A 27,758-nucleotide genomic window follows, 5' to 3' on the forward strand; every position below is an offset into this window, starting at 1 on the left:
ATTTAGGGACACACATAGATAGTGATCTAGCCTTTGATTATCACATGTCTACAGTGGTGAGGAATTCATTCTGTGTTGCACAACTTATAAACAAACGTATGGCATCTAAGTCCAAGGAAGTCATTGTTCCATTGTATTTGGCATTCATCAGACCTATGATTGAGTACAATGCCCCCTTTGGTATGTACCTAATCAAGCATATCCAACAACTGGAATGTCCACGGAGGTTCCTCACTAAAAGAATACAGGGTGTAAGTAATATGTCCTATGCAGACTGCCTCAAGGCCCTATCCCTGAATTCTGTCTCCTTCAGGCTTTTGAGGGGAGATCTATGCCTGGCATACAGAGCATTGTCACACCCCACTCTGATGGCCTTCCTACATATCCACAAAACAAGCAGTGCCAGAATTACCCATTCTAAAGACTTAAACCTTGCCTGTGATATAAATAGGACCTGCTGGAGAGATAGGTATGTATCCTAGAGACTACCCATCTATGGAATAGGCTCCCCATCCATGTGAAGCAGAGTTCCTCCCTAACCCAATTCAAGTGCAACTTGGACAATTGGATGGGAAACCGGAAATTCATCCTTGGTTTGGCACCTAGGTCTCTAATGCAAACAGGTAACCTGTAAATGGTTCATCTCCCAAGACCATGCTTACACTTATCAAGGGTATCAGAACTTGTCAGAGATTTGGAATGGATGGCTAGGCTTAAAAAGGCCCTTGTGGTCCTTAGCCTAGTAAACACCTATGAACCTAGGTGTCCATTCTCCTCTCAAGCTATCTCCACTGTCTGAAAGGCAGAAGTCAAGGGGAACCCAGGATCACCCCAGTAGGAGCCGAATCCATCACACCAGCATGACCAAGAGCACCAGCCTGACTCTGCTTCTAGACCATAGCCAAGTTATTTAACATCAAGGCTATGAGGGGAAGGGACAGCTCTGAAAGCTTCTAAGTTGAAATCTTACTCCCAGACTTGACACTGAAGCTTTGGCAGCAAGATCCTTCTAGCTCTGAAGAAATTAGAGCCAGTTTGGTCAGAGATGATGCTGGAGTCAAAGATAACAATTACTTCAGCTCTGACATGGACAAACCCAGAAGAGCCCAGCTCCAACATCCCTGAACCCAGAGGTTTCCTCTGGGTAGGATTAGCCATAGGATAGGAAATGGTCCAAAACTTATGGGTCTGATGGGAAACATAGCTGGAAGAACTCCCAACTGAATAATTGGGTTCTGAGGAACTTCCTCATAATTCTATCCACATCAGCTTCTGTCAAGGTTATGGTTAGTCCTAATAGACTTCAATGGCAATGATATGGAAGGTGGCCTTGAAGTTCTCTGCAATGATCTCTCCTGCAGAAAGGGTGTCTGCAACCTAAGAGAGACTGGATCTGGGGAAAACTATAGATGAGGTAAGGGAAGAGTCTTAGATTACACTGGAATCGGATCAGAGAACATTAGTAGGAGCTGAAAGCTTAGACATTTTTGTTTTCAGAGCTGAAGATAATACGCATGATGGAGAGTGATCAGGGGATCACTTTCCTGTCTCTCTGCCCTTTAATTTGAGGCTGCAACTTTTGTCCCTTCTGTGTTTATCTGAGGACTTTTTCCCTGGATGGGGAAGCTCCAGATGCAGACTTTGAGGAATCAGAAGGAATGAGTCCTTTGAGCACAAGGCAAGCTTGTTTTGATGTTAAATCATAGCTCGATTACCAAAAAAACATGTAAATACAGCAATCCTCTTCCGGATGAGAAGCTTCAAAACAATATACATACTTTAAGTGTGAAGTGGAATTTGGTATCTTGTGACTACAAGTCACATATAGGTTCATAGGTGGGTACTAGGATATCTGCCCTAGGGAATTTATAAGCCTAGCCAGAATGTGTTGGTTTTTGCCTCCCTTTTAGACTAGATTCCTGAGCCTCTGTCCAGCAGGGCCATGGAAGTGATCCCTGGAGCAAATTTACGATTTCCCATCCACTCATCAAGATTCTTTTTGAAGAGGGTCAGCGAGGGGCTCTGTCTAACATGGACTGGGATTCTATTCCAGAGCACAGGAAGCCTTTGGGATATGAATCCATCCCTCCAGCATGTCCTATTTATTGTTGTGTTAAGGTTTAAATCCCTGGAGCATGTAGCTCTAATGGATCTGGTTTTCTTGAGGTGGAGCATGTCCAACAATTCCGGGTTAGACATGGCCTTGTATGTCAGGCAGAGATCACCTCTGAGTAGGCGGTAAGCAACTGAGTAGAGCTGGAGTTTCTTTAGTCGCGCTGCATAGGGCATCTGTTTGAGGCCCACGATCCTCATGGTGAGGTATTTTTGAGGTCTCTCCAGCTGCTGCAGGTGTCGGGTAAGGTACATCCCAAATGGGGCATTGTACTCAATTATGGGCCTGATGAGCGATGAGTAGAGGGGCACAATGACCTCTCTTGATCTACATGTGAACCCTTTCGTGATTAGGTGGGCTATATAGAAGGTTTTTCTAACCACTTTGGCAATGTGATTGTCAAAGGAGACGTTTCTATCTACTTGGGTCCCCAGATTCCTAATTACTTCTTCCGTAATTAGTGGATTACCTCCTATATGGTAGTTTGTGGGCACTTTGTTTTTCCCAAAGGGGATGACTATGCATTTTTTTGCATTTAGCTTGAGGCCATGGTTCTGACACCAGGTATCAATCTCCGTAAGGCCCTTCTGGAGGATGCTTGTGTCAGCCGGAGAGTCTATTATGGCTCCCAGTTTGCAATCATCTGCGAACTTGGTCAGCCACAGTCCTCCTGTGTTTGCCTGTACCTCAGAGAAGTATATACTGAACAAGAGGGGACCCAGGACTGATCCCTGTGGGATGCCACTTGTAACTGGTTTAGAGTCGGACATGGCACCCGCGACTCTGACCATGTGAGTTCTATCACTGAGAGAGTTTGCAACACATCTTGTGACATATGGGTTGATATTCAAGCTGGTAAGCTTATTTATGATACCAGAGTGGGGTAATGTGTCGAAGGCCTTTGCGAGGTCTGGGTAGGCTGTGTGGACTACCTTTCCCTCATCTAAGGCTTTGGTAACTGTTTTGAAGAAGTCAACTAGGTTTAAGAGGCAAGATCTGCCCTTAACAAAACCGAATTGGGTGGGGTCCAGTGTTTGGAGGTTCCCAATGTCTTTGTTTATGAGATCCATGATGATGCACTCCATAGCCTTGCAGACCAGGCTGGTCAGGCTTATAGGGCAATAGTTCCCGGGATCCGTTGTGATGCCACCTTTGTGGAGCAGGATCACTGTCGCTGTATGCCATTCTTTGGGTATATAACCTGTGGTAAGGCTGAGTTGGAACAGTGAATTTATGTGAGGGTTTAATTCATTTTGGAGCTCATGTAAGACGCAGCCTGGGATACCATCCAGTCCACTGATGCTGTGTTTTTTACTTTGGAGAGGGATGCTTTCACCTGAGTGTCTGTGATGTCTGGGGGACTGCATTCTTCTGGGACAGACACAGGCTCTTTCAAGGGGAAGGGGGGGTGAAGTTTGCACTGAACCTGTCCGCCAGAATGTTGGCAATGTCTGTGGGTTCAGTGTAATTTGAGCCATTTTGCACCAGCTCAGAGCAGATCTGAGATGCTGCCACCCAGATTCTTGACATAGCTAATGAACGCCTTGTGATTATCTTTAGAGTCCTTGGCGATTTTTCTTTCAAAGCTGGCCTTTGATGATTTTATGAGGGATCGAAGTTTCTTGCTATTACTGATCAAGGATGCCTTCCCTTTTTGGGATTTTGCCTTGTCATGTAATAGTTTCCTCCTTCTGTTGTATAGCTTATTTATGGCTGGGGTCCACCAGACTGGTCTGCTGTTTTTGGAGGACTGAGTCTTGGTTTTATTTGGGATGGCATGATTCATGCATTCCTGTAGGTGCTCATAGAGTGCATTTGTAAAGGATTCTGCGGTTTGGGTAGCATTTTCCATTAGCCCGGGGGCTTTGAAACTTTCCACCTCGGTCTTGAGAAGTGTGAAGTTTGCTTTTGAGAAATTTTTCACATTGGTTTCCTTGGCTGCGGGTGGGGTCGGGATGTGGATGTCCATTGTGATAAGTTTATGGTCTGATCTTACCAACGAAGAATTTACCTCTGTTGTGCAACATTGAGCCCCCATGTTGATGATGACCAAGTCCAATATGTTGTCCCCTCTTGTGGGAGTGGTGACCAGTTGTTCCATGGCATTTGAGTTTATAAACTCCAGGAACCGTTGGGCAAAAGAGCTGGGTCTTGAGTAGTTTTCCCAGTCAATGTTTGGGTAGTTGAAATTCCCCAATATCATGGTGTTTGGTGAGACCTTCATATTCTCCAATGTTCTCAGGAATGCCGAGTTGGGATCCTGAGACAAGGTGGGTGATCGGTAGCAGGCTATGAACTGAAAAGCAGTTTTACCTACTGTTAGTTGCACATGGATGGTGTCCACTGCCTTGTGTAGAGCCACTAACCTGGAGGTGTAGGTATCCTTGATGAAAATGGATACTCCCCCACCTTTAGTATTCCGGTCCGAGTTCTGGGGCCAAAAGGAATGGTACGAGTTGAATCCTGGTAGTGCTTGGGTGCTCTCTGGAGCCTTGAACCAGGTTTCTGTTACTGCACAGATATCGATTTTCTCCATACTGAGGAGTGCCTCGAGTGCGTGCATCTTGAGGTTTAGACTTCTGGCATTGAGTAGCATTACCCTTAGTTTTTTGTTTCTGGTTTTGTCTATGGAGGTGGGTTTGTCTTTTGAACCTTGCCTAAAAAAGGCACTATGGGGGTGGCAAGAGCCTTAGCCAGTATTCGAAAGCCTAAGGGTGACAGGTGCAAGCCGCCCCTAAAGAGGCAACGTGGCTTGTCGAGCATGTCATCCCAGGCTGACAGACACTGGATCCCCCTTGAATGACACCAATAGTTTAGCCAATTGTTAAAATTGATCATTTTGTCTTTATACTGCGGCATCATTCTTGGTGAGGGCAATATGCTACTCAGGGCCAGGGTCATACTGGCCTGGGCTACATGATCAGAGAGCTCCTCTATGTCTCTTTTCATGTAGTCCAGGGAGGTACGTCTCAGGTCATTCACACCAACATGTACAAGGACAGAGTCATATTTGTACCTGCTGTGGAGTGACTTGAGTGCCTGTGTTATGTGGCGGATCTTGGCTCCCGACAGGCAGCTTACAGTGACCTTCTCCTTGTTCAGTCTAGTGAGTGGGACGTCAGTGTGCCTGACAATAGAGTCTCCAATTACTAGTGTATTAGGTGTGTTATTTAGCCTTAGGGGCTGTGACTGTGTGGCACACTGAATTCGTGAAGTATGTGATACGTGAAAGTTGTTGTGGGGTAGTGGTTGCTTGGATGTCTGCTTTGGAGGTCTCTGCTGCTTTGGCAGATTTTTATTTAGAGCTTCCGAGTATGTTTTTGTGAGTTTATGTGTCTTGTTTGCTGGTGCGTTTGGTCTATGTGAGACTGGTTGTGTGGTGCGAGTGGTTTCCTTCTCCTCCTGACTGATTGTGCAAGTCTTGGGTTGAGAGAGCTCGGCCTCCAGTTTGGCTGTATAGTTGCATCTCTCACAAATATTTAAGTTTGCTGGAAGAAGGAGAGGGTTGTTTGTGTACATAAGGCAATTGTAACATTGCCTCAAGATTCCCAGATTTACCAGCTGGACTGGAGAGTATACCTGAAACTGCGCTTTGGACATGCCTGGACAGATTAAAGAACTGGTTTATTGATTGTCCGTAATAGACAAATAGGGAACCTTGTACTTCTGGATAGTATAAGCGGGTGTAGTGCTAAAGTTTGTTTGTGCTTACTGAGAAATTTGAGCAAGTGCTGGGCTGCAGAAAGAAGGTTGAGTGCTTACTTTGAGAGTTTGACTAGTTCTAAGGGAAAAATTGAAGAGCAGACTTTGTGGAGCCGGGAATTGTTAAAACTGTTTAAACGGCGTGGCGAATCGCGCTAAAGCGGGTTTTAAGGCAGGGAGTTTGAAAGAGATAGGAAATGGCCCAAAACGATCAATAAGCTACTAGTTACTGGGCTGAGACCACTCCTCCAGGGACAGACAGGCCACCCAGAGCTTCCCACTCCCACCGGTGAACAAAGAAGTTTCCTCCTATCCAAGCAAGGTCGTGGGGAACACAGGAACTATGACACAGCCTAGCATTCAGCAAGACCTGAAAACTGGACTATTCCAGTCCAGAAAAGGCAGGAAACAAGGATATATATATTTTTTTCTTTTTTTCACTTATACAACAGAGCTAGGCACAGGAATACAGTAAATGCTTTAGATCGGCTAGCGCACTTGAGTGTGTAGCCTACAACAATTAAACAAGGCAAAAACAACTTTTAAAGTGCAAAACACAAAAAAATGCAGAAAAACAAACTTTGCAGAACTCAGATAGTTAGAAAGTTTGCTTTTTGGCGAGACTAAACAGTCGCTGGTAGGAAAGTAGAAAAAAAAGTACTTATAATCTTAAAGTCTCTCTTTCGCTCTCTGCTGGTTGTAGAACTATGCAGGACACCACAAGGAGCTGCGCTGAGTTGTTACAAGCGCTAAAGCGGGTTTTAAGGCAGGGAGTTTGAAAGAGATAGGAAATGGCCCAAAACGGCCAATAAGCTACTAGCTACTGGGCTGAGACCACTCCTCCAGGGACAAACAGGCTGCCAAGAGCTCCCCACTCTCACCGGCGAACAAAGAAGCTTCCTCCCATCCAAGTAAGGATATGGGCAACACAGGAACTATGACACAGCATAGAATTCAGCAAGACCTGAAAACTGGACTATTCTAGTTCCGAAAAGGCGGGAAACAAGGATATTTTTTTGTTTTTTTTCTTTTTTTCACTTATACAACAGAGCTAGGCACAGGAATACAGTAAATGGTTTAGATCGGCTAGCGCACTTGAGTGTGTAGCCTACAACAATTAAACAAGGCAAAAACAACTTTTAAAGTGCAAAACACAAAAAAATGCAGAAAAATGCAGAAAAACAAACTTTGCAGAACTCAGATAGTTAGAAAACTCGCTTTTCGGCGAGACTAAACAGTCACTGGTAGGAAAGTAGAAAAAAAAGTACTTATAATCTGTTTAAAGTCTCTCTTTAACTCTCTACTGCTTGTAGAACTCTGCAGGACAACACGAGGAGCTGTGCTGAGTCTGTTACAAGCACATTTTATTTCATAAAACCTGTAGGCTTGGCAAACATAGTCCCTGGAAGAAAAAGAAACACAGAAACACTACCTGCAATGGTAAAAAGAATACACTAAAAAAGGAGACTGGTGTAAAAGTTTTTATAAAGGCAGGAATACCAGTAACAGTAAGAAAACCTACTAGCTATAACTAGTAATAAAAGGGAAAAAGTGGAGAAAGCACAAAGGAGGCCTAGAGAAATATTTTTTTAAATGGGAAGGGAAGGGACTTCAGTAAAAAAAACAGACCGATATACTTGAAGATGACAGCAAAGAAGCACCAAAAGCTTTCAAATAGAACAAAATTTTAAACACATAGCTAAATATGTCTGAGCCAATGAATCACATCCATACTGTATGAGCAGCAATTGACAACTGAAGTAATGTTGGGAACATGAGGGAATTATGGGTAAGGGGAGGAGCCTGAGATATGGAACCTAAGTTTGGAAAAAGAGCCTGAAGTTGGATCCAATCTGAAATCCATTAGTTGAGGAGTGAATGGAAAAGACAATGACAGATCAGATATTAGCCACATCGATTATAGCAAGCTCAATAATAGACTTCAGAAAGGTGATTTTTGAGGAGTGACTTAAATTTTGAGAGTTTGTTACACTTCAATTGCTGGAGATTATTGAGTTTGAACTTGTTGCAATTTTGAGAATGCTCATTTGGAATTGTTATATGAAAGGAAGGTCTGGTAAGTGAGAAACCTTGGCTATGAAGAAAATAAGAAATATTTCTTATGTCAATTTGTTTGCAAGCAATGGGCAGTACTGCACATTAAGGTGAATGCATTTAGAAAGCAGATAGCTTTCACAGTCATTGGGAGCCAATTAGTTGTTTGAATATCCAGACAGTGATGCTCCCTGTTATGTTATCAGATATTGTTTTCTGTTGTTGGCAGCAGGGATACGATTTGTGGAAAGCTTGGGGTTATGAGTTGGATAGTGTATTCTAATCTTGCAATAAGCACATTAATGGCATCAGATTTTCTTGCCTCAGGTGTGAGAAAGTGTGATAATTTGTAGCAATACCTCAGCTGGCCTAGGACTTTGCCTGTTGTTTGTTCCATGTGTTTTGTAAATGATAGCTGGTGATCTAATAAGATAATAAGATACTTTTGTGACTGGGTAAAAGGGAAAGGATTATCAGTGGTGTCTTTTAGAAGGAAGTTTGAGTGGAAGGAGTTTCAGGTATACAGCAAATATCACAGGTGAATGGGGACATCCCAATTTATGCCTGTTGCAATGGGAGAAATAAGGGAGAGGCATATGTCTGTCTGTCATAAACCAGACTTTTGAGCTTTTGAATAGGCTGATGAGTACCTCCTTTACAGAATCTCACAATACTAAATTCAGTCAGAACATTATTTATTAATGTATTTAATTTGTTAACTTGGTTGTCCTGCATAGTCAGGTCAATGTTCAGTAGATGGCTGTACAGAAATATGTCAAACTGCACAAAAAAACATGCAAACTCCAATCAGCCTCCTTTTTCCCATTTTGTACATGAGGTCGGGTGTCACATCAGCAGTAACTATCACCTAGAGCCAATGCTCACACCACTGGTACCAATATTTGTGAGAAATAGATGAAAATAGAGCAAAACAGTTTAATTTGTATGTAAATAACCTCCAGACAGGCAATTGTTTATTGTACTCTAAAAGACATACTTACAATCTTTGATTAATAATGTAGTACATTTTTCAGTTCAGTATATATACTAGTGGAAACAGTAGACAATGTTCTTGCAGTAGGGTAGAAGTAGGCAAGACTGAAATGGAAATATCGGTAGTAAAGCAAAGGAATGTGGCAGCACGACTAGAAGAAAAGGGCAAGCATGGAGAAAGGAGAGAAGACTGAGGGTGGGAGCAAGGAGGTGGTACATTGGAGAGAAGGGTAGGGGCAAGAAAGTGGCACATAGAGGAAAGGAGGGTAGGGGCAAGGATGTGGTACATAGGGGAAAGGAGGTTAGGGGCAAGGAAGTGGTACATAGGGGAAAGGAGGGTAGGGGCAAGGAAGTGGTACATAGGGGAAAGGAGGGTAGGGGCAAGGAAGTGGTACATGGGGTAAAGTAGGGTAGGGGCAAGGAAGTGGTACATGGGGGAAAGGACGGTAGGGGCAAGGAATTGGTACATGGGGAAGGAGGTCGGGGCAGGGAAGTGGTACAGGGGGTAAAGGAGGGTAGGGGCAAGGAAGTGGTACATGGGGGAAAGGACGGTAGGGGCAAGGAATTGGTACATGGGGAAGGAGGTCGGGGCAGGGAAGTGGTACATGGGGTAAAGGAGGGTAGGGGCAAGGAAGTGGTACATAGGGGAAAGGAAGGTAGGGGCAAGGAAGTGGTACATAGGGGAAAGGAGGGTAGGGGCAAGGAAGTGGTACATGGGGTAAAGGAGGGTAGGGGCAAGGAAGTGGTACATGGGGTAAAGGAGGGTAGGGGCAAGGAAGTGGTACATGGGGTAAAGGAGGGCAGGGGCAAAGAAGTGGTACATAGGGGAAAGGAGGATAGGGGCAAGGAAGTGGTACATAGGGGAAAGGAGGGTAGGGGCAAGGAAGTGGTACATAGGGAAAAGGAGGGTAGGGGCAAGGAAGTGGTACATGGGGTAAATGAGGGTAGGGGCAAGGAAGTGGTACATGGGAGAAGGAGGTCAGGGGCAGGAAAGTGGTACATGGGGTAAAGGAGGGTAGGGGCAAGGAAGTGGTACATTAGGGAAAGGAGGGTAGGGGCAAGGAAGTGGTACATGGGGTAAACAAGGGTAGGGGTAAGGAAGTGGTACATAGGGTAAAGGAGGGTAGGGGGCAAGGAAGTGATACACTGGGGAAGGAGGTCAGGGGTAGGGAAGTGGTACATGGGGAAAGAACGGTAGGGGGTAAGGAAGTGATACATGTTGGGAAAGGAGGGTAGGGGACAAGGAACTAGTACATGGTGGGAACGGAGAGTAGGGGACAAGGAAGTGGTCATGTGGGAAAGGAGGGTAGGGGACAAAGAAGTGGCCACGAGGAAAGGATGGTAGGGGACAAGGAAGTGGTCATGGAGAAAGGACGGTAGGGGACAAGGAAGTGGTCATGGTGAAAGGAGGGTAGGGGACAAGGAAGTGGTCAAGGGGGAAAAGGAGGGTAGGGGCAAGGAAGTGGTATATGGGGAAAGGAGGGTAGGGGACAAGGAAGTGGTCAAGGGGAAAAGGAGGGTAGGGACAAGGAAGTGGTACATGGGGAAAGGAGGGTAGGGGCAAGGAAGTGGTACATAGGGGAAAGGAGGGTAGGGGCAAGGAAGTGGTACATAGGGGAAAGGAGGGTAGGGGACAAGGAAGTGGTACATGGGGTAAAGGAGGGTAGGGGCAAGGAAGTGGTACATGGGGAAAGGAGGGTAGGGGCAAGGAAGTGGTACATAGGGGAAAGGAGGGTAGGAGCAATGAAGTGGCACATAGGGGAAAGGAGAGTAGGGGCAAGGAAGTGGTACATGGGGTAAAGGAGGGTAGGGGCAAGGAATTGGTACATTAGGGAAAGGAGGGTAGAGGCAAGGAAGTGGTACATGGGGTAAAGAGGGTAGGGGCAAGGAAGTGGTACATGGGGGAAAGGAGGGTAGGGGAAGGAAGTGGTACATAGGGGAAAGGAGGGTAGGGGCAAGGAAGTGGTACATGGGGTAAAGGAGGGTAGGGGCAAGGAAGTGGTACATAGGGGAAAGGAGGGTAGGGGCAAGGAAGTGGTACATGGGGTAAAGGAGGGTAGGGGCAAGCTAGTGGTACATTAGGGTAAGGAGGGTAGGGGCATGGAAGTGGTACATGGGGTAAAGGAGGGTAGGGGCAAGGAAGTGGTACATGGGGGAAAGGAGGGTAGGGGAAGGAAGTGGTACATGGGGTAAAGGAGGGTAGGGGCAAGGAAGTGGTACATAGGGGAAAGGAGGGTAGGGGCAAGGAAGTGGTACATGGGGAAAGGAGGGTAGGGGCAAGGAAGTGGTACATAGGGGAAAGGAGGGTAGGGGCAAGGAAGTGGTACATAGCGGAAAGGAGGGTAGGGGCAAGAAAGTCGTACATGGGGTAAAGGAGGGTAGGGGCAAGGAAGTGATACATGGGGGAAGGAGGTTGGGGCAGGGAAGTGGTACATGGGGTAAAGGAGGGTAGGGGCAAGGAAGTGGTACATTAGGGAAAGGAGGGTAGGGGCAAGGAAGTGGTACATGGGGTAAAGGAGGGTAGGGGCAAGGAAGTGGTACATGGGGAAAGAACGGTAGGGGGTAAGGAAGTGGTACATGGGGAAAAGGAGGACAGCTGAGTGGCTGAGAAGGCCAACATAACGTTATCTATTACAAATACTCACAGGTAAAGGGCAAAGTAAATAAAATGTGGCATAACAAAGTGTTTAACTGGTAGCAAAGAAAAAAGATCACCTGACCCTGTCAAAACCTTTTGTAGCATTCTGGTTTAAATAAAGATGGCATAATCTGCATCTGTGGGCTTTCTGAATGTTTTTATAATGTTATTGTGCATTTGCCTCCCTGGCATAAACTTGTTTTGAGCTCATCTCCAGTAGTGAGATGATACATGAAAGAAAACCACCTTCCTTCTGTGATGGCATCATAGATTTTTATACTAAGTGTTGAAACGGCTATGTACAAGTGGGAAGAGCTGGGACTTTATCTAGGTTAAGGATGACAGAATTCTGGACCTAATTCCTTGTTGTAGAAATAATCTCTATTGAAAACTGCATTGTCAAGAATCTGAAGCAGAATGGGGTTAACCAAGTTTTGAAACAGTTTTGCAGAAATTTGCAACTGATCATGCATTGCCACCTTGACTTTCACAACTTTAAAGGTAAAATAATCTCACTTTTGTGAGACAAGGATTATGGGTACCTCTTGATGATACTGAGATGTGAAACAAAGATTCATTTTTACTGTGAAATGTTGTAGAAATATTGTTACTTGAGGGTGGAGATTAGGAAATGGAAGCATTATATCACTAGGAGAGATTATAGTTTTCTCAAAGTAATAGTTGTTTAATCATAAAAATTAGACTCCTTGGAAACATCTGTTTAAGTTTCAAAGGCTGGGATTTAGTAGTCCATTGGGATGTCCTCAAAAGTCAGTTGTCCTCTTTAGCAGATCTTGGATATGACAGATGGCTTCAGTAATCAAAGCCACTAGATCTGAGATATGTGTAACAATGAACCAGTAGATAACTCAACCAATCCTCTTTTTCTTCTAGAGATTCAATATAAAGGGCAGCTTGTAAATACTGTCAGTAACTAGGTTTACTCCTACTATTCTGTACACCTTTTTTTTCAATCTATATCTGAAAAATAAATCCTTACAATAGACTGTATTAAAATTCCAGTAGTTTCAGCAGACAAATTTTATGACCTTTATCCATTATAATGAGACAGGTGTGATCAGCATAGCACATAGATCTATTCATGAGTATTGTCTAACCTTGTAGGTATTTTATGGGAGGATAACTATCGTGTACAGCAAATTATTGGCTGACTGAGTAATCAGTGGATTTGTTGATAATTATCCATTGGAGAATGAATTTGTCAAACACATTTGTTAGGCAGGACCGTGAGTGAAATGTGAACCTTCGAACTCTTGCCAACTTGCATTTACTTTATTTATGAAATAAGTTTACTCACAAATCAGGGGTTATATAATGAATATCCTTTATTTATTACTCATTAATAAACTAGTCAGTGCATGGACTTTGCTGACATTAACTTTTGATAAAAAGAAGTTATGCCTTACCATAGCGTTCCATCTGTGTTGTAGATCTTTATTCATTCATTACTGATAGGACTTCAGTTCCGTCCTCGGAACTGACACGGCCGTTTCCAAGCTCGTACCAGCCAGAAACTCTCAGCTAAGACCTATCCATAATGCTCCTCTCATAGTTACTCCAGATCGAGTTTGTCCTCCCTTATATAAGAGAAAAACAGTAGGAGGCTCTGTCTGAGCAATTACCCTAACCAGGAGTTCCTAACATCCACCAGGAGTCCGGGCAGGAGGAAGGAGGGCGGGAAGTAATGAATGAATAAAGATCTACAACACAGATGGAACGTTATGGTAAGACATAACTTTTAGTTATGTACTTACCATAACTTTAGATGTTTGGGATCCATCTCGCCTACATTCAGTACTGATAGGCACGGAGCCGATCCCTCGGCTCCGACTCAGCACGCTATGCTATAGAGCGAGGCCTCTTATTGGCTGAGCTATTTCTTATCCCAGGATGCATCACCACTAATCCCCCAGATCTTGTTTGTCCGCATTCATGCACACATGCACAACTTGTTTATATAACATTGTCAGATGTTTCAAGATGAAACAACAGGATTCGGACCTTCTGATATCGTCTGATCTCCAAGGAAGGGGGAAGGAGGGTGGGTTATTAGGAATGTAGGCGAGATGGATCCCAAACATCTAAAGTTATGGTAAGTACATAACTAAAAGATGTTATGTGATCCTATCTCGCCTACATTCAGTACTGATGGGACAGCGTCCCTAGCACCTAAATCCTGGGTGGCTCATTGGAAAACACTCCTGAGCACTGTGGAACCAAATGAAGCTCATTCTCTAGATGCCACATCCAATTTGTAGTGGGAAATGAAAGTGTGCGGGGAAGACCATGTAGCCGCAGCACAAATGTCACTAATGGCAAGCTTAGAATGAAATGCTATCGAAGTAGCCATAGCCCTTGTAGAATGAGCTTTGACAGAGGTGGTAAGCTCTTTATTAGAATAAGAATAAGCTTGAGTAATACAGTCCCTGATCCATTTGGCAATAGTGACCTTTGTGACGGCTTTGCCCAATTTATTGTCTGCAAAGGATACAAACAACTGATCTGTTTTCCTTGTTTGTTTGGTCCTATCTAAATAAAAACGCAATTGCCTGTGGACATCTAATGTGTGGAATATGAATTCCGCTTTGTTAGAATACTTGGAAGAAGACTGGAAGTTCTAATGACTGTTGTAGGCAGAAACTGGAACAAACTTTAGGGACAAAGGATGGATTTGGCCTGAGAGATACTCTGTCTTTGTGAAAAACCAAGTACGGAGGTTTTACAGACAAAGCTTGAAGCTCTGAAACCCTTCTGGCAGACGTAATCGCCACCAGAAAGGCAGTTTTCCACGATAGAAATTTTAAATCACATGTCGCTGCCGGTTCGAAGGGGGAGGAAGTTAAGGCACGTAACACCACATCGAGATCCCATGGAAGAGCAGGATGAGAAATCGGAGGTCTTAAAAGCGCAGCACCTTTCAAGAAGGTCTTACACAATCTGTTGCTCATTAAAGGTGGGTTTATAGATTCGTGAAAATTGGAAATAGCTGCCAATTGAACCTTGATGGTAGAGACTGAAGAGCCTTGATTGAAAAGAGAAGTTAGAAATTTCAGTACTTCTGATATAGGAATAGTGATGGGATCCAGACCCCGGAGTTGAGCCCAAATAGCAAATCTTTTCCATTTGCTAGAATACAATTTCTTTGTAGCAGACTTGTGGGCCAAAGATAAAATGTGTACAACTTCCGGATCCAAGGTATGACTCCTGACTATAGTCGGAAGAGGAGGAGCCAAGCCATCAATTTTAAGGTGTGTAGGGAGTGGTGGAATAGTCCCGACTGATGAACCAATAGGTCTGGGATCTGATCCAGGAACCATGGACCTTCCAGAGCATATTTCCGAAGATAGGGGAACCATACTTGACGAGGCCAGTAAGGAGCAACTAAGATCATTTTGCTCCCCAAGAGAGATGCCTTTTGGATCACCCTGGGAAGGAGAGGAACTGGGGGAAAAGCATAAAGCAAGCCAGTGGGCCACGGACGGGCTAGTGCGTCCATAGGGCTCTTCCCCGGAGCCGGGGTGAGGGAGAAGAACTTTTTGCACTTCGCATTCAGTGGAGTCGTGAAGAGGTCGCAACACGGAACTCCCCATTTGCTGAAAATCTGATTTGCAACTGTAATGTTCAGAGACCATTCGTGTGGAGAGAGGATAGTTCTGCTCAGTCTGTCGGCTATCACATTGGACTTGCCTGGGATATGAGTTGCCACTAGAAAGCGTTTGGTCGACACTGCCCATTCCCAAACTCTCATGGCCTCTCTGCAAAGGGGATAGGATCTGGTCCCTCCCTGTTTGTTCAGGTACCAGACCACTGACATGTTGTCGGAGTGAATGGCAATTACGCCCTGAGGGAGGTAATCGTGAAGGGCTTGAAGGGACAGAAGCACCGCCCTCATTTCTAGGATGTTGATATGAAGTAGGGTCTCTTCTGGATGCCATTTGCCTTGGACTGACCTGCCCAGGGAATACCCCCCCCCCACCCCATCTGGGAGGCGTCCGTGGTCAAAGTGGCCACAGGAGGAGGTGGAACAAAGGGTCATCCCTGATCCAGATTGGAGGGCACCAGCCACCAGCGAAGGTCCCATTTGCAGGTTTCCGTGATCCATATGAGGTGACTGAGAGGGAGTTCCTGAAAGGACCACTGAGCTGAAAGAAGCCACTGAAGAATTCTCATGTGCAATCTTGCTAGGGGAACTAGAAGAACCGTGGCGGACATGGATCCCAATTGCTGCAGGACCATTCTGGCTGGGGCTTTGGATCTGGGAAGTAAGGCTCGAACTTGAGCCTGTATGGTTTGTATCCTGTCTGTAGGTAGATAGACCTGCATTCGGTTTGAGTCTATCTCTACTCCAATGAATCTTATGCGTTGAGATGGCAGCAACACAGACTTTGGCCAATTGAAGGTGATTCCAAGGGAATTGCCCAGTGATATCGTGGCTTGTAGGCTCCGCAATAGTAGATGCTTGGAGGTGGCAGTTAGGAGCCAGTCGTCTAGATACGGAAACACCTGGAATCCTAGACTTTTCAGGTGAGCAGTCACGACCGCCAAACATTTGGTGAACACCATGGGGGCTGTGGTGAAACCAAAGGGCAGCGCGCGGAACTGAAAATGACTGCCTCCTAGGCTGAAGCGCAGATGTCTCCTGGATGCTTGATGTACCATGATATGGTAATAAGTGTCCTTGAGATCTATGGAGCACATCCAAACACCTTTCTCCAGCAATGGGAGAATGGTTTGTAGGGTGACCATTCGGAACTTGGACTTTTTGACTGAACGGTTTAGAATGCTGAGATCCAAAATGGGCCTCAAGTCCCCGGTCTTTTTTGGCACCAAAAAGAATCTTGAGTAAGTCCCTAATCCGATCTGGTCTGCGGGACCGGTTGGATGACTCCTTTTTGCAGCAGCTTTGAAACTTCTGAGGCTGCAGTTTCCAGTTGACTGGGTGGCGGGTCCGGGATTTTTTTGGACTGAGGTGGAGAGTGAGAGAAAGGGATGGTGTAACCTCCGGCGATAATTCGAAGCACCCATCGGACCTGAGTGATACCTTCCCAGGCTTTTAGGTGCCTCGAACGACCCCGACTGGCTCCGGAGCTGCACAGTCGGGCAATCCCTCAGGGACTGTGAAAGGCTGAAGAGCCACGAAAGGACTCGCGGTCTCCAGTGTTGCAAGGGCCTCTGCCGCCTCTGGGACGGCATCTTCCAGAAGAATTTCCCCCTCCCCTGCCTCTGGAAGGGGGATCGTCCTGCTGTGAGGGGTAAGACTTCTGAGATCTCGAACCACATTTTCCCTCCTCTTTTAGCCTTGGGGTAAGGCCGAAAGGGAGTGGAAAATCGTGCCCCTACGGCAGTCAAAGTCTTACCTTCTTACTCGCAGCGGGTCAGTGTGTCCTTTACCTTGGGTCCAAACAAGGAGGACCCATCAAAGGGGGCGTCGGCAAAGGAAGACTTAAAGGCCTCCGCAAAATGACACAGGCGGAGCCAGGCTTGTCTCCGTAGAGCAATGCCTGTACCCGCCGCTCTACTCGCCCCTTCGGCCGCATAAGAAATGAGCCTCATGGACGAGTTTGATATGGACGACAACATAGCCAGCTGAGAGCCAACCGTCTGGGCCAGCTCCTCAGGCAGGTTACCCAAGAGGGTATTGGAAAGTTCTTTAATCAGATCCCTCTGAAATCTGGTAAAGTGCGTAGGGTGCACTTACCGTACCGATCCATGCTCCTAGACTCCTTATTAGGGGGATGGACGGACGTCGAAGCCTCTGCTACATCTTGCTGGGTAGCAGATGCCACCACCAAAGCATCTACAGCCACACCTTTCATCAGAAATTCTTTTTCCGGGGGTGCTGACAGGAACTTATTAGGACGAGCAGGCACCAGTTCCACAGAGTGTGGGTGTTCCCACGCCCTTCGACAGATCAAATCCAAGAGCTCGTCGAAGGGCGGAGACACCCAGGAGGCGGAGGGCTGAGCCCCGAAGGCCTTAAGGAACACCGACTCATCAGCAGAAGGGGGTTTGGATTGCCAGCCGCCTCATTGTTTAAGGGCTTCCAGGATGTCTGCAAAGGAGACATCATCTGAGGACGACTTAGGCGACCCCTCTGCATCATCGAGATCAGTGTCTGATGTAAGAGACTCATCAGGGGAGTCAACGTGCTTCCTCTTGCACGATCTTTTCCTGGGGGGTTCCTCCGAAGAAGCTTCAGAGGGACCTCCAGGAGGGGGGGAAACCCCAGTGGGGGTAACCTCAGGCCCCGGGGCTCCGCTGTCTAAGGACAGGGGGACTGCCAAAGACCCAGTCTCAGTATGCAGGGAAGGAGCTGGGGAGACCGTGGAGGTAGCCAAAGAAGATTTGGCTAATGCACTCCTCATAGCCCTGAAGGCGGGACCACCAGAATCCTGGGAAGGTCCCACCTCTGTGGCCACAACGGTAGACGGCACTCCTGCAGCCAACGCACCGAGAGGAATGCTTGGGACCGAAAACATCAGTCCCGAAGCGTCCCCCCCCCCCGGGGCCGACAGAAGAAGTCCGCATACCGAACTCCGACTCAAGAGCCGGAGTTGGAGTAAGGGTCGGGCCTCACCCGAAAACCTCCATCGGTTCCACCAGCATTGGCTCCAATGGTGCCGAGGCTGTTGGAGGAGGAACCATAGTAGCAGGGTGGACCATCGGCTCCGAAGCCGAATGGGCTGGAGCCAAAACTAACTTTTGAAACACCGGAGACTGGAAAAGTCTTAGGAGCACCCTGTCGATGTCCGAATCAGACATCTTGGAGGATCTAGATGATACCGATCGGGTCCGAACCGATTTCTCCATCGACTCCATAGGACTAGGGGACCGGCTCCGAATGGATTAGATTACTATCGGTTCCGAGGGAGATCTCAAAACAATTTCCCTCGGTGCCGATGAGGACTTCGGCGCCGAAGGGGAAGAGTCTGAGCCGGCAACCCTCATCGGCTCCAAAATCAGTGGAGCTGATGAAGGTGACCCGCCTCTCGATGCCCCAGTCCTCGGCTCTGAAACCAGAGAGGTCGAGACTGGAGGCATCGAGGCAGACCGTTCCGCCCTCGGCTCCGAAGTCCGTGGAGCCGATGGAGAAGCCTGCCTAGGTTTTTTGGCAGTCGGTTCCGACAGACTGGTCGGAGCCGACGCTTTTTTCTTTTTCGTAGGAGAGGAAGAGGAAGATAAAGCCTCCTCGAAGGATGGCTTAATCAGACCTTTTAAAATTAATTTATTCTTCCTCTCCTGGAGGACTCTCGAAGAAAAGGCGTGACACACGCTACAGGACTCTTGTAGGTGCTTGGCGCCTAAACAATAAGCATACGAGGAGTGGTCGTCCGTTATGGACATTTTATAACCACACCTCATGCACTTTTTAAACCCAGAGGGTCTATGTTCCTTAGACATGCTGACTAACCCTAAGAAACAAGATTTTAATACACAGAAAGAGAAAACTAAGTAAGTTTTTTTTTTTTGACAAAAAACAATTCACAAACTAGTAGCACAAACACAGAAAATGAGGGTCAAGACCCTCTAACTTAAGCAGGTACTTGACCTCTGGAAACACAAAAACGCTAGATAGTAATAGTAATAGGGGAAGGACCCTCTAACTTAAACGGGAAACCTTCCCTTAACGAAAAAACACAATTTTCTCAACAGATTTTACCAAACACACTCGTACAACAACAATAGCTGTTAAAACAGCTTTTGGGTTCAAATTAGCAAATTTCCTGACAGGAAAAGTCTGAATAAAATAGTACTTAGCCCAGCCAAGTTTGAGACCACGTCCTAGCTTGTAAGCGGCAAACGAGATCTGGGGGATTAGTGGTGGTACATCCTGGGATAAGAAATAGCTCAGCCAATAAGAGGCCTCGCTCTATAGCATAGCGTGCCGAGTCGGAGCCGAGGGATCGGCTCCGAGCCCATCAGTACTGAATGTAGGCGAGATAGGATCACATAACATCTTCTTTATCTGATGTTGTAAATCTTTATTCATTCCTTACTGATAGGACCGAGTCCCCAGCTACTTAAGTCTTGGGTGGCCCTAAGGAAGGATATTCCTGAGCACCATAGAACCAAAAGATGCTTGTCACCTGGAGGCCAAATCCAATTTGTAATGTGAGATAAAGGTATGAGGACTTGCCCAAGTCGCTGCTGCACAGATATCATCCATAGAGACTCTGGAATGAAACGCTATCGAAGTAGCCATCGATCTAGTAGAATGAGCCTTTATTCTGGAAGGTAAGGATAGCTTATTCTGTTGGTAGATAAAAGTAATGACGTTTCTAAGCCAGGAGGATAGAGTCACTTTGGAGACAGGTTTACCCAATCTGGGTCCTGCAAAGACCACAAACAATTGATACATTTTTCCAAGAGATTTAGTCCTGTCCAAATAATAATGAAGCTGGCGATGCACATCAAAGGTGTGCAAAAGGTACTCCCTTCTGTTTGAATGCTAAGAGAAGAAAACCGGCAGGTCAATAGATTGGTTAATGGAAAATCCAGAAATGACCTTGGGCAAGAAGAAGGGTCAGTACAAAGGGACACTCTATCCCTGTGGAAGTTCAAGTAAGGTCTCTTGACACTCAAGGCCTGCAACTCAGATACTTTTCTCACTGAGGTAAGTGCTACTAGCAGTAGAGTCGTCCATGACAAAAACTTTATATCACAAGAATCAAAAGGCTCAAAAGGAGGGCCTGTTAGTGACTGAAGTACTAAGGTCAAGCCCCAGGGTTCTATGGGGGGGCTTGACATGAGGTTTAATGTGTAATACTCTTTTCAAAAAGGTCTTGCACAGGCGGTGCGACATAACAGAAGAATTATTAAATCCATTATGAAAATTTGTGATAGCTGCCAAATGTACAGTGATTGTCGCTGCTGAGGGTCCTGCATGTAGAAGAGTCATCAGGTATTGTAGGATCTTTTGAATAGGCATAGAGAAAGGATCTGAGTTCTGATCTTTGGCCCAAATAGAGAACCTAGTCCATTTACTAGAATAAATATTTCTGGTAGAAGGTTTGTGTGAAGCCAGAAGAATTTCACGTACGGGAGATGAGATATCAGGCAGCCTGGCAATCATTGGAAGTGGAGGAACCAAGCTGTTAGCTTGAGGCTGTGGAGATTGGGGTGAATAAGTCCCTGAGGATGAGATAGCAGACCACGGGAATGATCCAGAATCCACGGGCTTTGAATCAGATGAGGCCATAGGAAAAGGAACCAGACTTGATGGGACCAATAAGGGGCAATGAAGATCACTTTGCTTCTCAACCTTTGAGCTTTCTGGAGGAACTTTGGGATGAGGGGAAACAGTGGAAAGGCATACAGTAGACCTGGGGGCCAATCGTGTGTTAGAGCGTCCCTCAGGGTTCCCCCTGAGGGGGATCAGGGCAAAGTAGCTTCTGCATTTGTTGTTTAAGGGGGAAGCAAACAGATCGCAGCAAGGCTTGCCCCGTGACAGAAAATCTGATCCGCTATTACAGGATTGAGGGACCACTCATGAGACATCAAGATGTTCCTGCTCAGATTGTCTGCAATAAGGCTGGAACTCCCGGGAATGTGCGTTGCTATAAGAAAGTGGTTGGAAGCTATTACCCAGTGCCAAATCCTAGTGGCTTCCCGACACAGGGGGTAAGACCTGGTTCTGCCTTGCTTGTTGATATACCAGATGACTGACATGTTGTCCGAATGAATTGCAATGGTCCCAGAAGGGAGGAATGTATGGAACGCTTGCAACACTAAAAGAACTGCCCTCAATTCCAGGACATTTATGTACAAACTGGCCTCCATGGGGGACCAGGTGCCTTGGACCGTATTTACCTGGAAATGCCCCCTCCCCCCCAACAGGGAAGCGTCTGTGGTCACCGTGACCATGGGCTGGAGGAGACAAAATGGTCAACACCAAAGATTTGATTCTGACTTCATCCACTATAGCATTTCTTCCTTGCAAAGATTTGTAAGACGTATCATGTGGTCAAGTGGGTGACTTAAGATCGACCATTGCGAAGAAAGGAGCCACTATAGTATTCTCATGTGCAACCTTGCCAGTGGTACTAGAGTAATGGCAGCTGCCATGGAGCCTAAGAATTGCAGTACAAGGTGTGCTGGTACCAAGGTCTGTGTAAGAAGGGCTTGGATTTGGTGTCTTATTTTCAAAAGCCTGTGAGGAGGGAGGGAAGCTTGACAGGATGTTGTGTCGAAAACTGCTCCAATAAATTCCAGTGTTTTTGTTGGGGACATTTCAGATTTGCCCTTGTTGATTGTAATTCCCAAGTGGAGAATGAGGCCTTGAGTGTAAGACAGGCTGCGGATTAGAAGATTCCTGGTCGGGGCGGTAAGGAGCCAGTCGTCTAGATACGGAAACACCTGGAATCCTTGTAGTTGAAGATGAGCTACTACAACTGCCATACATTTGGTGAACACTTGGGGGGCTTTCGAGAGACCAAATGGCAGTGCTCTGAACTGGTAGTGATTGACTCCCAGCCGGAAGTGGAGAAATCTCTGGGAGCGGTGATCCATCTTTATGTGGTAATACGCGTCCTGCAGGTCTATAGAGCACATCCAGGTGTCCCTCCCTAGAAAGGGGAGAATGGACTGTACCATGCCCATCCAGAATTTTTGAGGTTTGATAAATTTGTTCAATAGACTGAGATCCAGGATTGGTCTCCAGTCCCCTGTCTTTTTTGGCACTAAAAAGAACCTCGAGTAAAACCCGTATCCTCTCTGATCTGGTAGGACTGGTTGGATGACTCTTTTTCTTAGTAGCCTTTCTATTTCTAAGGCTGTTACCTCCCTCTGACTGGGTGGCACATCGGAGAATTGTTTGACGGGTCTGAGATTTAAATCGAAAGGTATCTGGTAGCCTCTGGGTATTATTTTCTGCACCCAAACATCGGTAGTAATAAGTTGCCAGGCTGGTAGGTGCAGAGAAAAATGATCCCCAACTGCTTCCAGAGGAAAGCAATCAAGCCACTGCTCAGGAGCACTGGTAGGGTCGGCCAGAGAAGGAATCTCTAGTGCCCTGGTTATGCAGACCCCCTCTACTCCAAAAGGGGCATCTTTCAGATGGGTTACCCCCTCTGCCCCAGGGGGATTGCTCACCATGAGTGTCACGAAAAGATCATTGGGATTTCTTGAACCACAATTTTTCTCCCCTCTAGTTCCTGGAGTAGACCTCTGGAGGGTGGAAAAACTTATGCCCACAGCAGACAAGCACTTTGTGCTAGTGTGTCTCGTACTCTGGGACAAAAAAGCGCAGATTCATCAACAGGTATGTTGATGAAGGAAGATTTAAAGGGGTCTGCGAAATCACACAAATGCATCCAAGCATGGCATATCATGACGATACCTGATGCGGCAGCTCGAGCTGCCCCCTCGGTGGTGTGAGATATCAAATGCATTGAGGAGTTTGAGATAGATTCAAGGGTAGCTAGCTGTGAGGCGACAGTGTCACACACCTCATCAGGTAGTACCTCTGCCAAAGAGGAAAACATTTCAGAAATTAGGTCTCTTTGGAGGTGAGTGAAGTGTGCCAGATAGTTCAGTGACCAAATGGCAAAGGTTGCTGAAGCATAGGTCCACTTCCCTAGTCTGTCTATGGCCCGAGACTCCTTGTTCGGTGGATGGACAGTGGAACTATCTTCTGCTAGTTTCCTCTTGGTGGCCGCCGCCATGACCATGGAATCAACCGTCAACTGCTTGGACCAGTTGGGCTGGTCTTCAGGGGTGGATAGAATTTTGTCCGGCCTCCAGGGGATAGGTTGTACATTGTCTGGGGCCTTCCAGGCACGCTGCATGATCAGCTTAATAAGCTCATCCATAGGTGGGATCACCCAGGAAGTAGATGGCTGGGCACGGAAGGCCTGCAACAAAACTGATTCCTCAGAAGAAGAGTTAGAGGACTTCCAGTCTCCCCACTTCTTGAGGATTTTGAGGATGTCTCCAAATGAGACGTCATCTGGGGGAGGCCATGGGGACCCTTCCCCCTCATCACAATCGGTGTCCTCAGTGATAGATTCCTCAGGGAAATCAAGGTGCTTCCTCTTGCACAGTTTCTTCTGGGGTGGCTCCCCACTGGGATCTTCTGAGAAGAACTCCAGAGAAAGGGTTCCCTTCAAAGGGAGGTCTTGCGCCTCCCGTGCCCGGGATCCTGAAGTAGGTGGTTGGGACAGCTGCATGCTAGAGGGGGGTTGTGGTGCCGATGTCATTGATGCTGACTGCAAGCCTGCGGAGGCAAGAACCCCCTTCATCACCTAGAAAGCAGGCCTGCCTGAGGAGGGATGGGAGCCTGGAACCGAGAAGGACAACCTCAGAACTGGGGTCACACCCCACCCTGAGGAGCCCACCTCCAGGTGAGGAGCTCAGAGAGGACTGGAAGCTGTTGGAGCCGTGGACATAGATGATGCCAGCAAAAAAATAGATGCTGGGCTAGGTACCAAGGTGCCAACAGTCCAAACACTGCTCTGAGAGTGCACCGGCTCCAACAGAGGCAATGCAGCAAGGGTGGTCGGTGCCGACAGGGAAAAATCTGCAGTCGGGGCTGAGAGAGTATGCACTGGGGTGCACATCGGTACAGAGATCTCTGGGGCCTGGGTAGAAGCTAGAGGAGGATAAACAGGAGAATATGCTATGAAGGATTCGGAGCCAAAGGGTACAGAAGGTCTAGCTGGAGTGGGCAATCCCCTAGCTGCCAGAAGCTGGTCCACAACCCGCACTACATCTAGTTCAGAATGACCCCTGGTGGACCTAAATGAGGCTGCTGAAGGAGAATCAGGTCTTTCAAGAAAGAGGCTAAACTGATACCCGAAAAAGGGTCATACACTGGAGAGTATCTTGTTCTTGGGAGATATTCGACTTTAGGCACCGAGGTCATAGTCTGTGGAGCCGAAGAAGCTGTTGGCACCATGGCCGGGGATGGTGCCGAAGCAGGTAATGGCGTTAAAGCCAGTGTTGGAACAAAGGATGGCACCAAAGCTGATGGTGCCGAGGCTGGAAATGAAACAGGAGTCAACATCAGAGATGGCACCAAGGGAGGAGACACAGGGCCTGGTGCCGAAGAGGTTTGTGCCGAGGGCAGCAGAGAACCATGGAGCTGATTCGGTTTTGTAACTGACGGAGATGCAGGAACTGAGTGACTCCATTTTTCCTTGTGTTTCTTGGTCTTAGGAGATGATGAGACCTCCGACCCAGATAGAGCCTCCAAAAAAGGCGATTTGATTAAACCTTTAAGAATTAGTTTGTTTTTACCCTCTGTTAGAGTGTGACTGCTAAAACTAGAACAGATGTCACAATCAGCATTTATATGGTCCATGCCCAAACAGTAAACACATCGAATGTGGCCATCCGAGTAAGGCATCTTATGCCCACACTTGTCACACTGTTTAAACCCCAACTTAACTTTGTCTGACATAGTACAGGCAACAAAGGGCTATTCTAAAGGAAAAAAACATCAACAAGGGAATGAAAGGAGAGAATACCAATGATGGTATTTAAAAATACCACCAGTGGTAAAGAAAGGCTTACCAAAGGCAGGAGAGAGGGACAGTACCAATGATGGTAGAGATTAAACTATCAAAGGAAGAGGGTAGAAAATAGAAGCAGGTTATAGGCGATAGTAAGAAAAGGCTAAACTGACTAAAAAATTATAAAGTTTGAAGAAAAACTACACAAAAAAATCACAAATTTCCACTTAGCTTTGAGAGAGATGGCTAGGCACGTCGGACGAAGAACATGGCAAGCAAGATCTGGAGTAACTATGAGAGGGGTATTATGGGTAGGTCTTAGCTGACAGTTTTTGGCTGGCACGAGCTTGGAAACGGCCATGTCGGTTCTGAAGATGGAACCAAAGTCCTATCAGTAAGGAATGAATAAAGATCTACAACACAGATGGGTTATTTCACTCAAGCTGTATCAATAAATGTAGTTGCGGCATTCACTTTAAGAGCATTACCAATCTTATTAAGTTGTTGACAAAAATGTATACAGGCTAGCTACTGACATCAAAATTTAGTGATTTTTTTCCATTTTGCACATATGTTAACTATATACTTTATCACTGTTGGATGAATCAGTGGGACACATTCAATGCTGTATTGCAGTTTATCGCAGGCAGTTAAGACCATATGCTTCTAATGAGCATCATTCATTAATTGCGGATTTACGTTTCTCAATCCCCTCTTGTAAATTGTGTTACTCTGAACAGGTCACTCAACCAGACAATTGTCCTGGGTCATACCCGAGAAAAAAGTGCATGTGGTGGACTTAGCTGGTTACTAACAAGATATCGAAAAGTGTCATGTTTCAGGATTCAGCTACATCAGACCCTGTTCTTCAAATTCTTCTTATAGTTCTTAATTCTAAGAACCATTTGTTGAAAACTACCTTTACTATGGCTAGTGGCTTAATTGGGGATGAACTAGAAATGAAAAGAAAACATTTTTTGAAAATAATATGCAAAGCCCCTTTACATTCTCTCTCTCTCTCTCTCTCGCTCTTGTGATTTATGAAGACATGAAATCCAGCAGCAGTATTTTATACTCTGTATAATTTAAACGGGTTTCCCAGAGAATTATAAAGTAAGGATGATAGTGCCTTATAAATGAAAAAAGATGAAACTGTTAATTTCCCAAGTACCTCTTGTGTGTGTGCGGCTAGTGACTGAGTGTGTTGTGTGTGTCCTGCAGTGAACTGGTATTCCATCCAAAATTAGCATTAGCATCCCATAAATACCAGAATAGGATCTGCTTCTGACTATAAAATAGGATTAAGGGAATATGAGATTCATGTGTTTCTATTTATGTATACAAGGATACATATTCTCAGGGTTCATACCAATTACCTTTGTTGATTAAAAATGTTGGACAAAGCAAAATAATGGGGGAGAGGAGAAAGCTCAAAATTAGGGACAATTTTAAAATATTACTCTAATTTATTTAAAAAGTTATTTTTACATCAACATGCATGTTTTAACACCATGAACTACAAAACTCTAATGCCTGGCATTGGTTACTGACTGTAATCCTCAGTGATTTTCCACAAAATCAAAGATTTTACAAGGGACAGGGTAATATGAAACAAAATCAGGGGCAGTTGACAGGTATGTTAAGATCCTGAAATATGTTTGTGGTACCAAATTCCCAGTGCAAGCAGCTGTTATTCTCAAATGAAAAAACAAAACTTCTCATTTGCTGACTATTTTTATTGTCAAAATTATGCTGCCACCATAATCAGACAGGTACATATTATGTACACTCCAGCCATTAATTTAGTGCCTAGCATCAGCATGCAACTGCACCATTCTTTGATGACATTTTTTTGTAGTTGAAATGCACTGCAATGATTTATGATTTGTCTTAGTTTTATTCTATAATTTGTTTGCCACTGTTATAAAGAATCCCTTATAAACACAGGCAGTGAAATTAAAATAAAAAAAAACACCGTATCCAGAGCAGCATTTCTGCAGCTACTTTAATCCATTATAAATTAGGTTCAGTTTGATATAAAATTTCCTATTTTATTTTTCCGACAGCCAGCAAAATAGGAGTGGCATAGTTAAAAAGGGAACTAATGGTTGAATAAAAATTGTGTGCAGTTTTGTAATGCAGTACGCATCAAATGTAGAATTACATGGACCAGAGATTATGCAGAGTGCTGCCTTGCCTTTATGTGGAAGTTGTGTCCTGGGAGTAAAATAATTAGCAGAGGGATAAAGAAAATAAAAGTAAGAGTGCATCTTTCGATGATGTCACATTTACAATATGGCTTCCCACTGGACTGTGGTAGTTGAATGATGACTTGATAACTCATCACTTTGTGGTTTAGCCACAGTGCTCCTACTCACAGTTCTCTTCTTTAGTATTCCTTTATTTATCTCTTAGCCAGATAAATCAACTATTTTCTATGTGTTTTCTGTCCTTACATCTGCTACCCATCACCTGTCTTCTGATGTGTTTCCCATACTTCCCAAACATCTCTAGATTGCTGTATTCCACTTCATCCCATGGGGTAAATCCCTGGTCTCTATTAGATATATGACTTGTGGCATCTGACTCTTAGGTCACCTGGGCCTAGGGGTGAGAGCCAAGCAGACATGAGGCCATCATCCAGACAGCAAAATATGGCGGCTTGGTCCCCTTTGGCTTGCAGGTATGTACTATATTCCTACCCATGTGGATTGGGTTGTGGCATAAAGGGCAGTGTCAAAGACAGATTAGTTTATCAATCTGCTTAACAAACTAGTAAATTCAA

The sequence above is a fragment of the Protopterus annectens genome, chromosome 13.part0 (genome assembly GCF_019279795.1).
Source record: "Protopterus annectens isolate FY-2018-M chromosome 13.part0, PAN1.0, whole genome shotgun sequence".
Taxonomy (NCBI): domain Eukaryota; kingdom Metazoa; phylum Chordata; order Ceratodontiformes; family Protopteridae; genus Protopterus; species Protopterus annectens.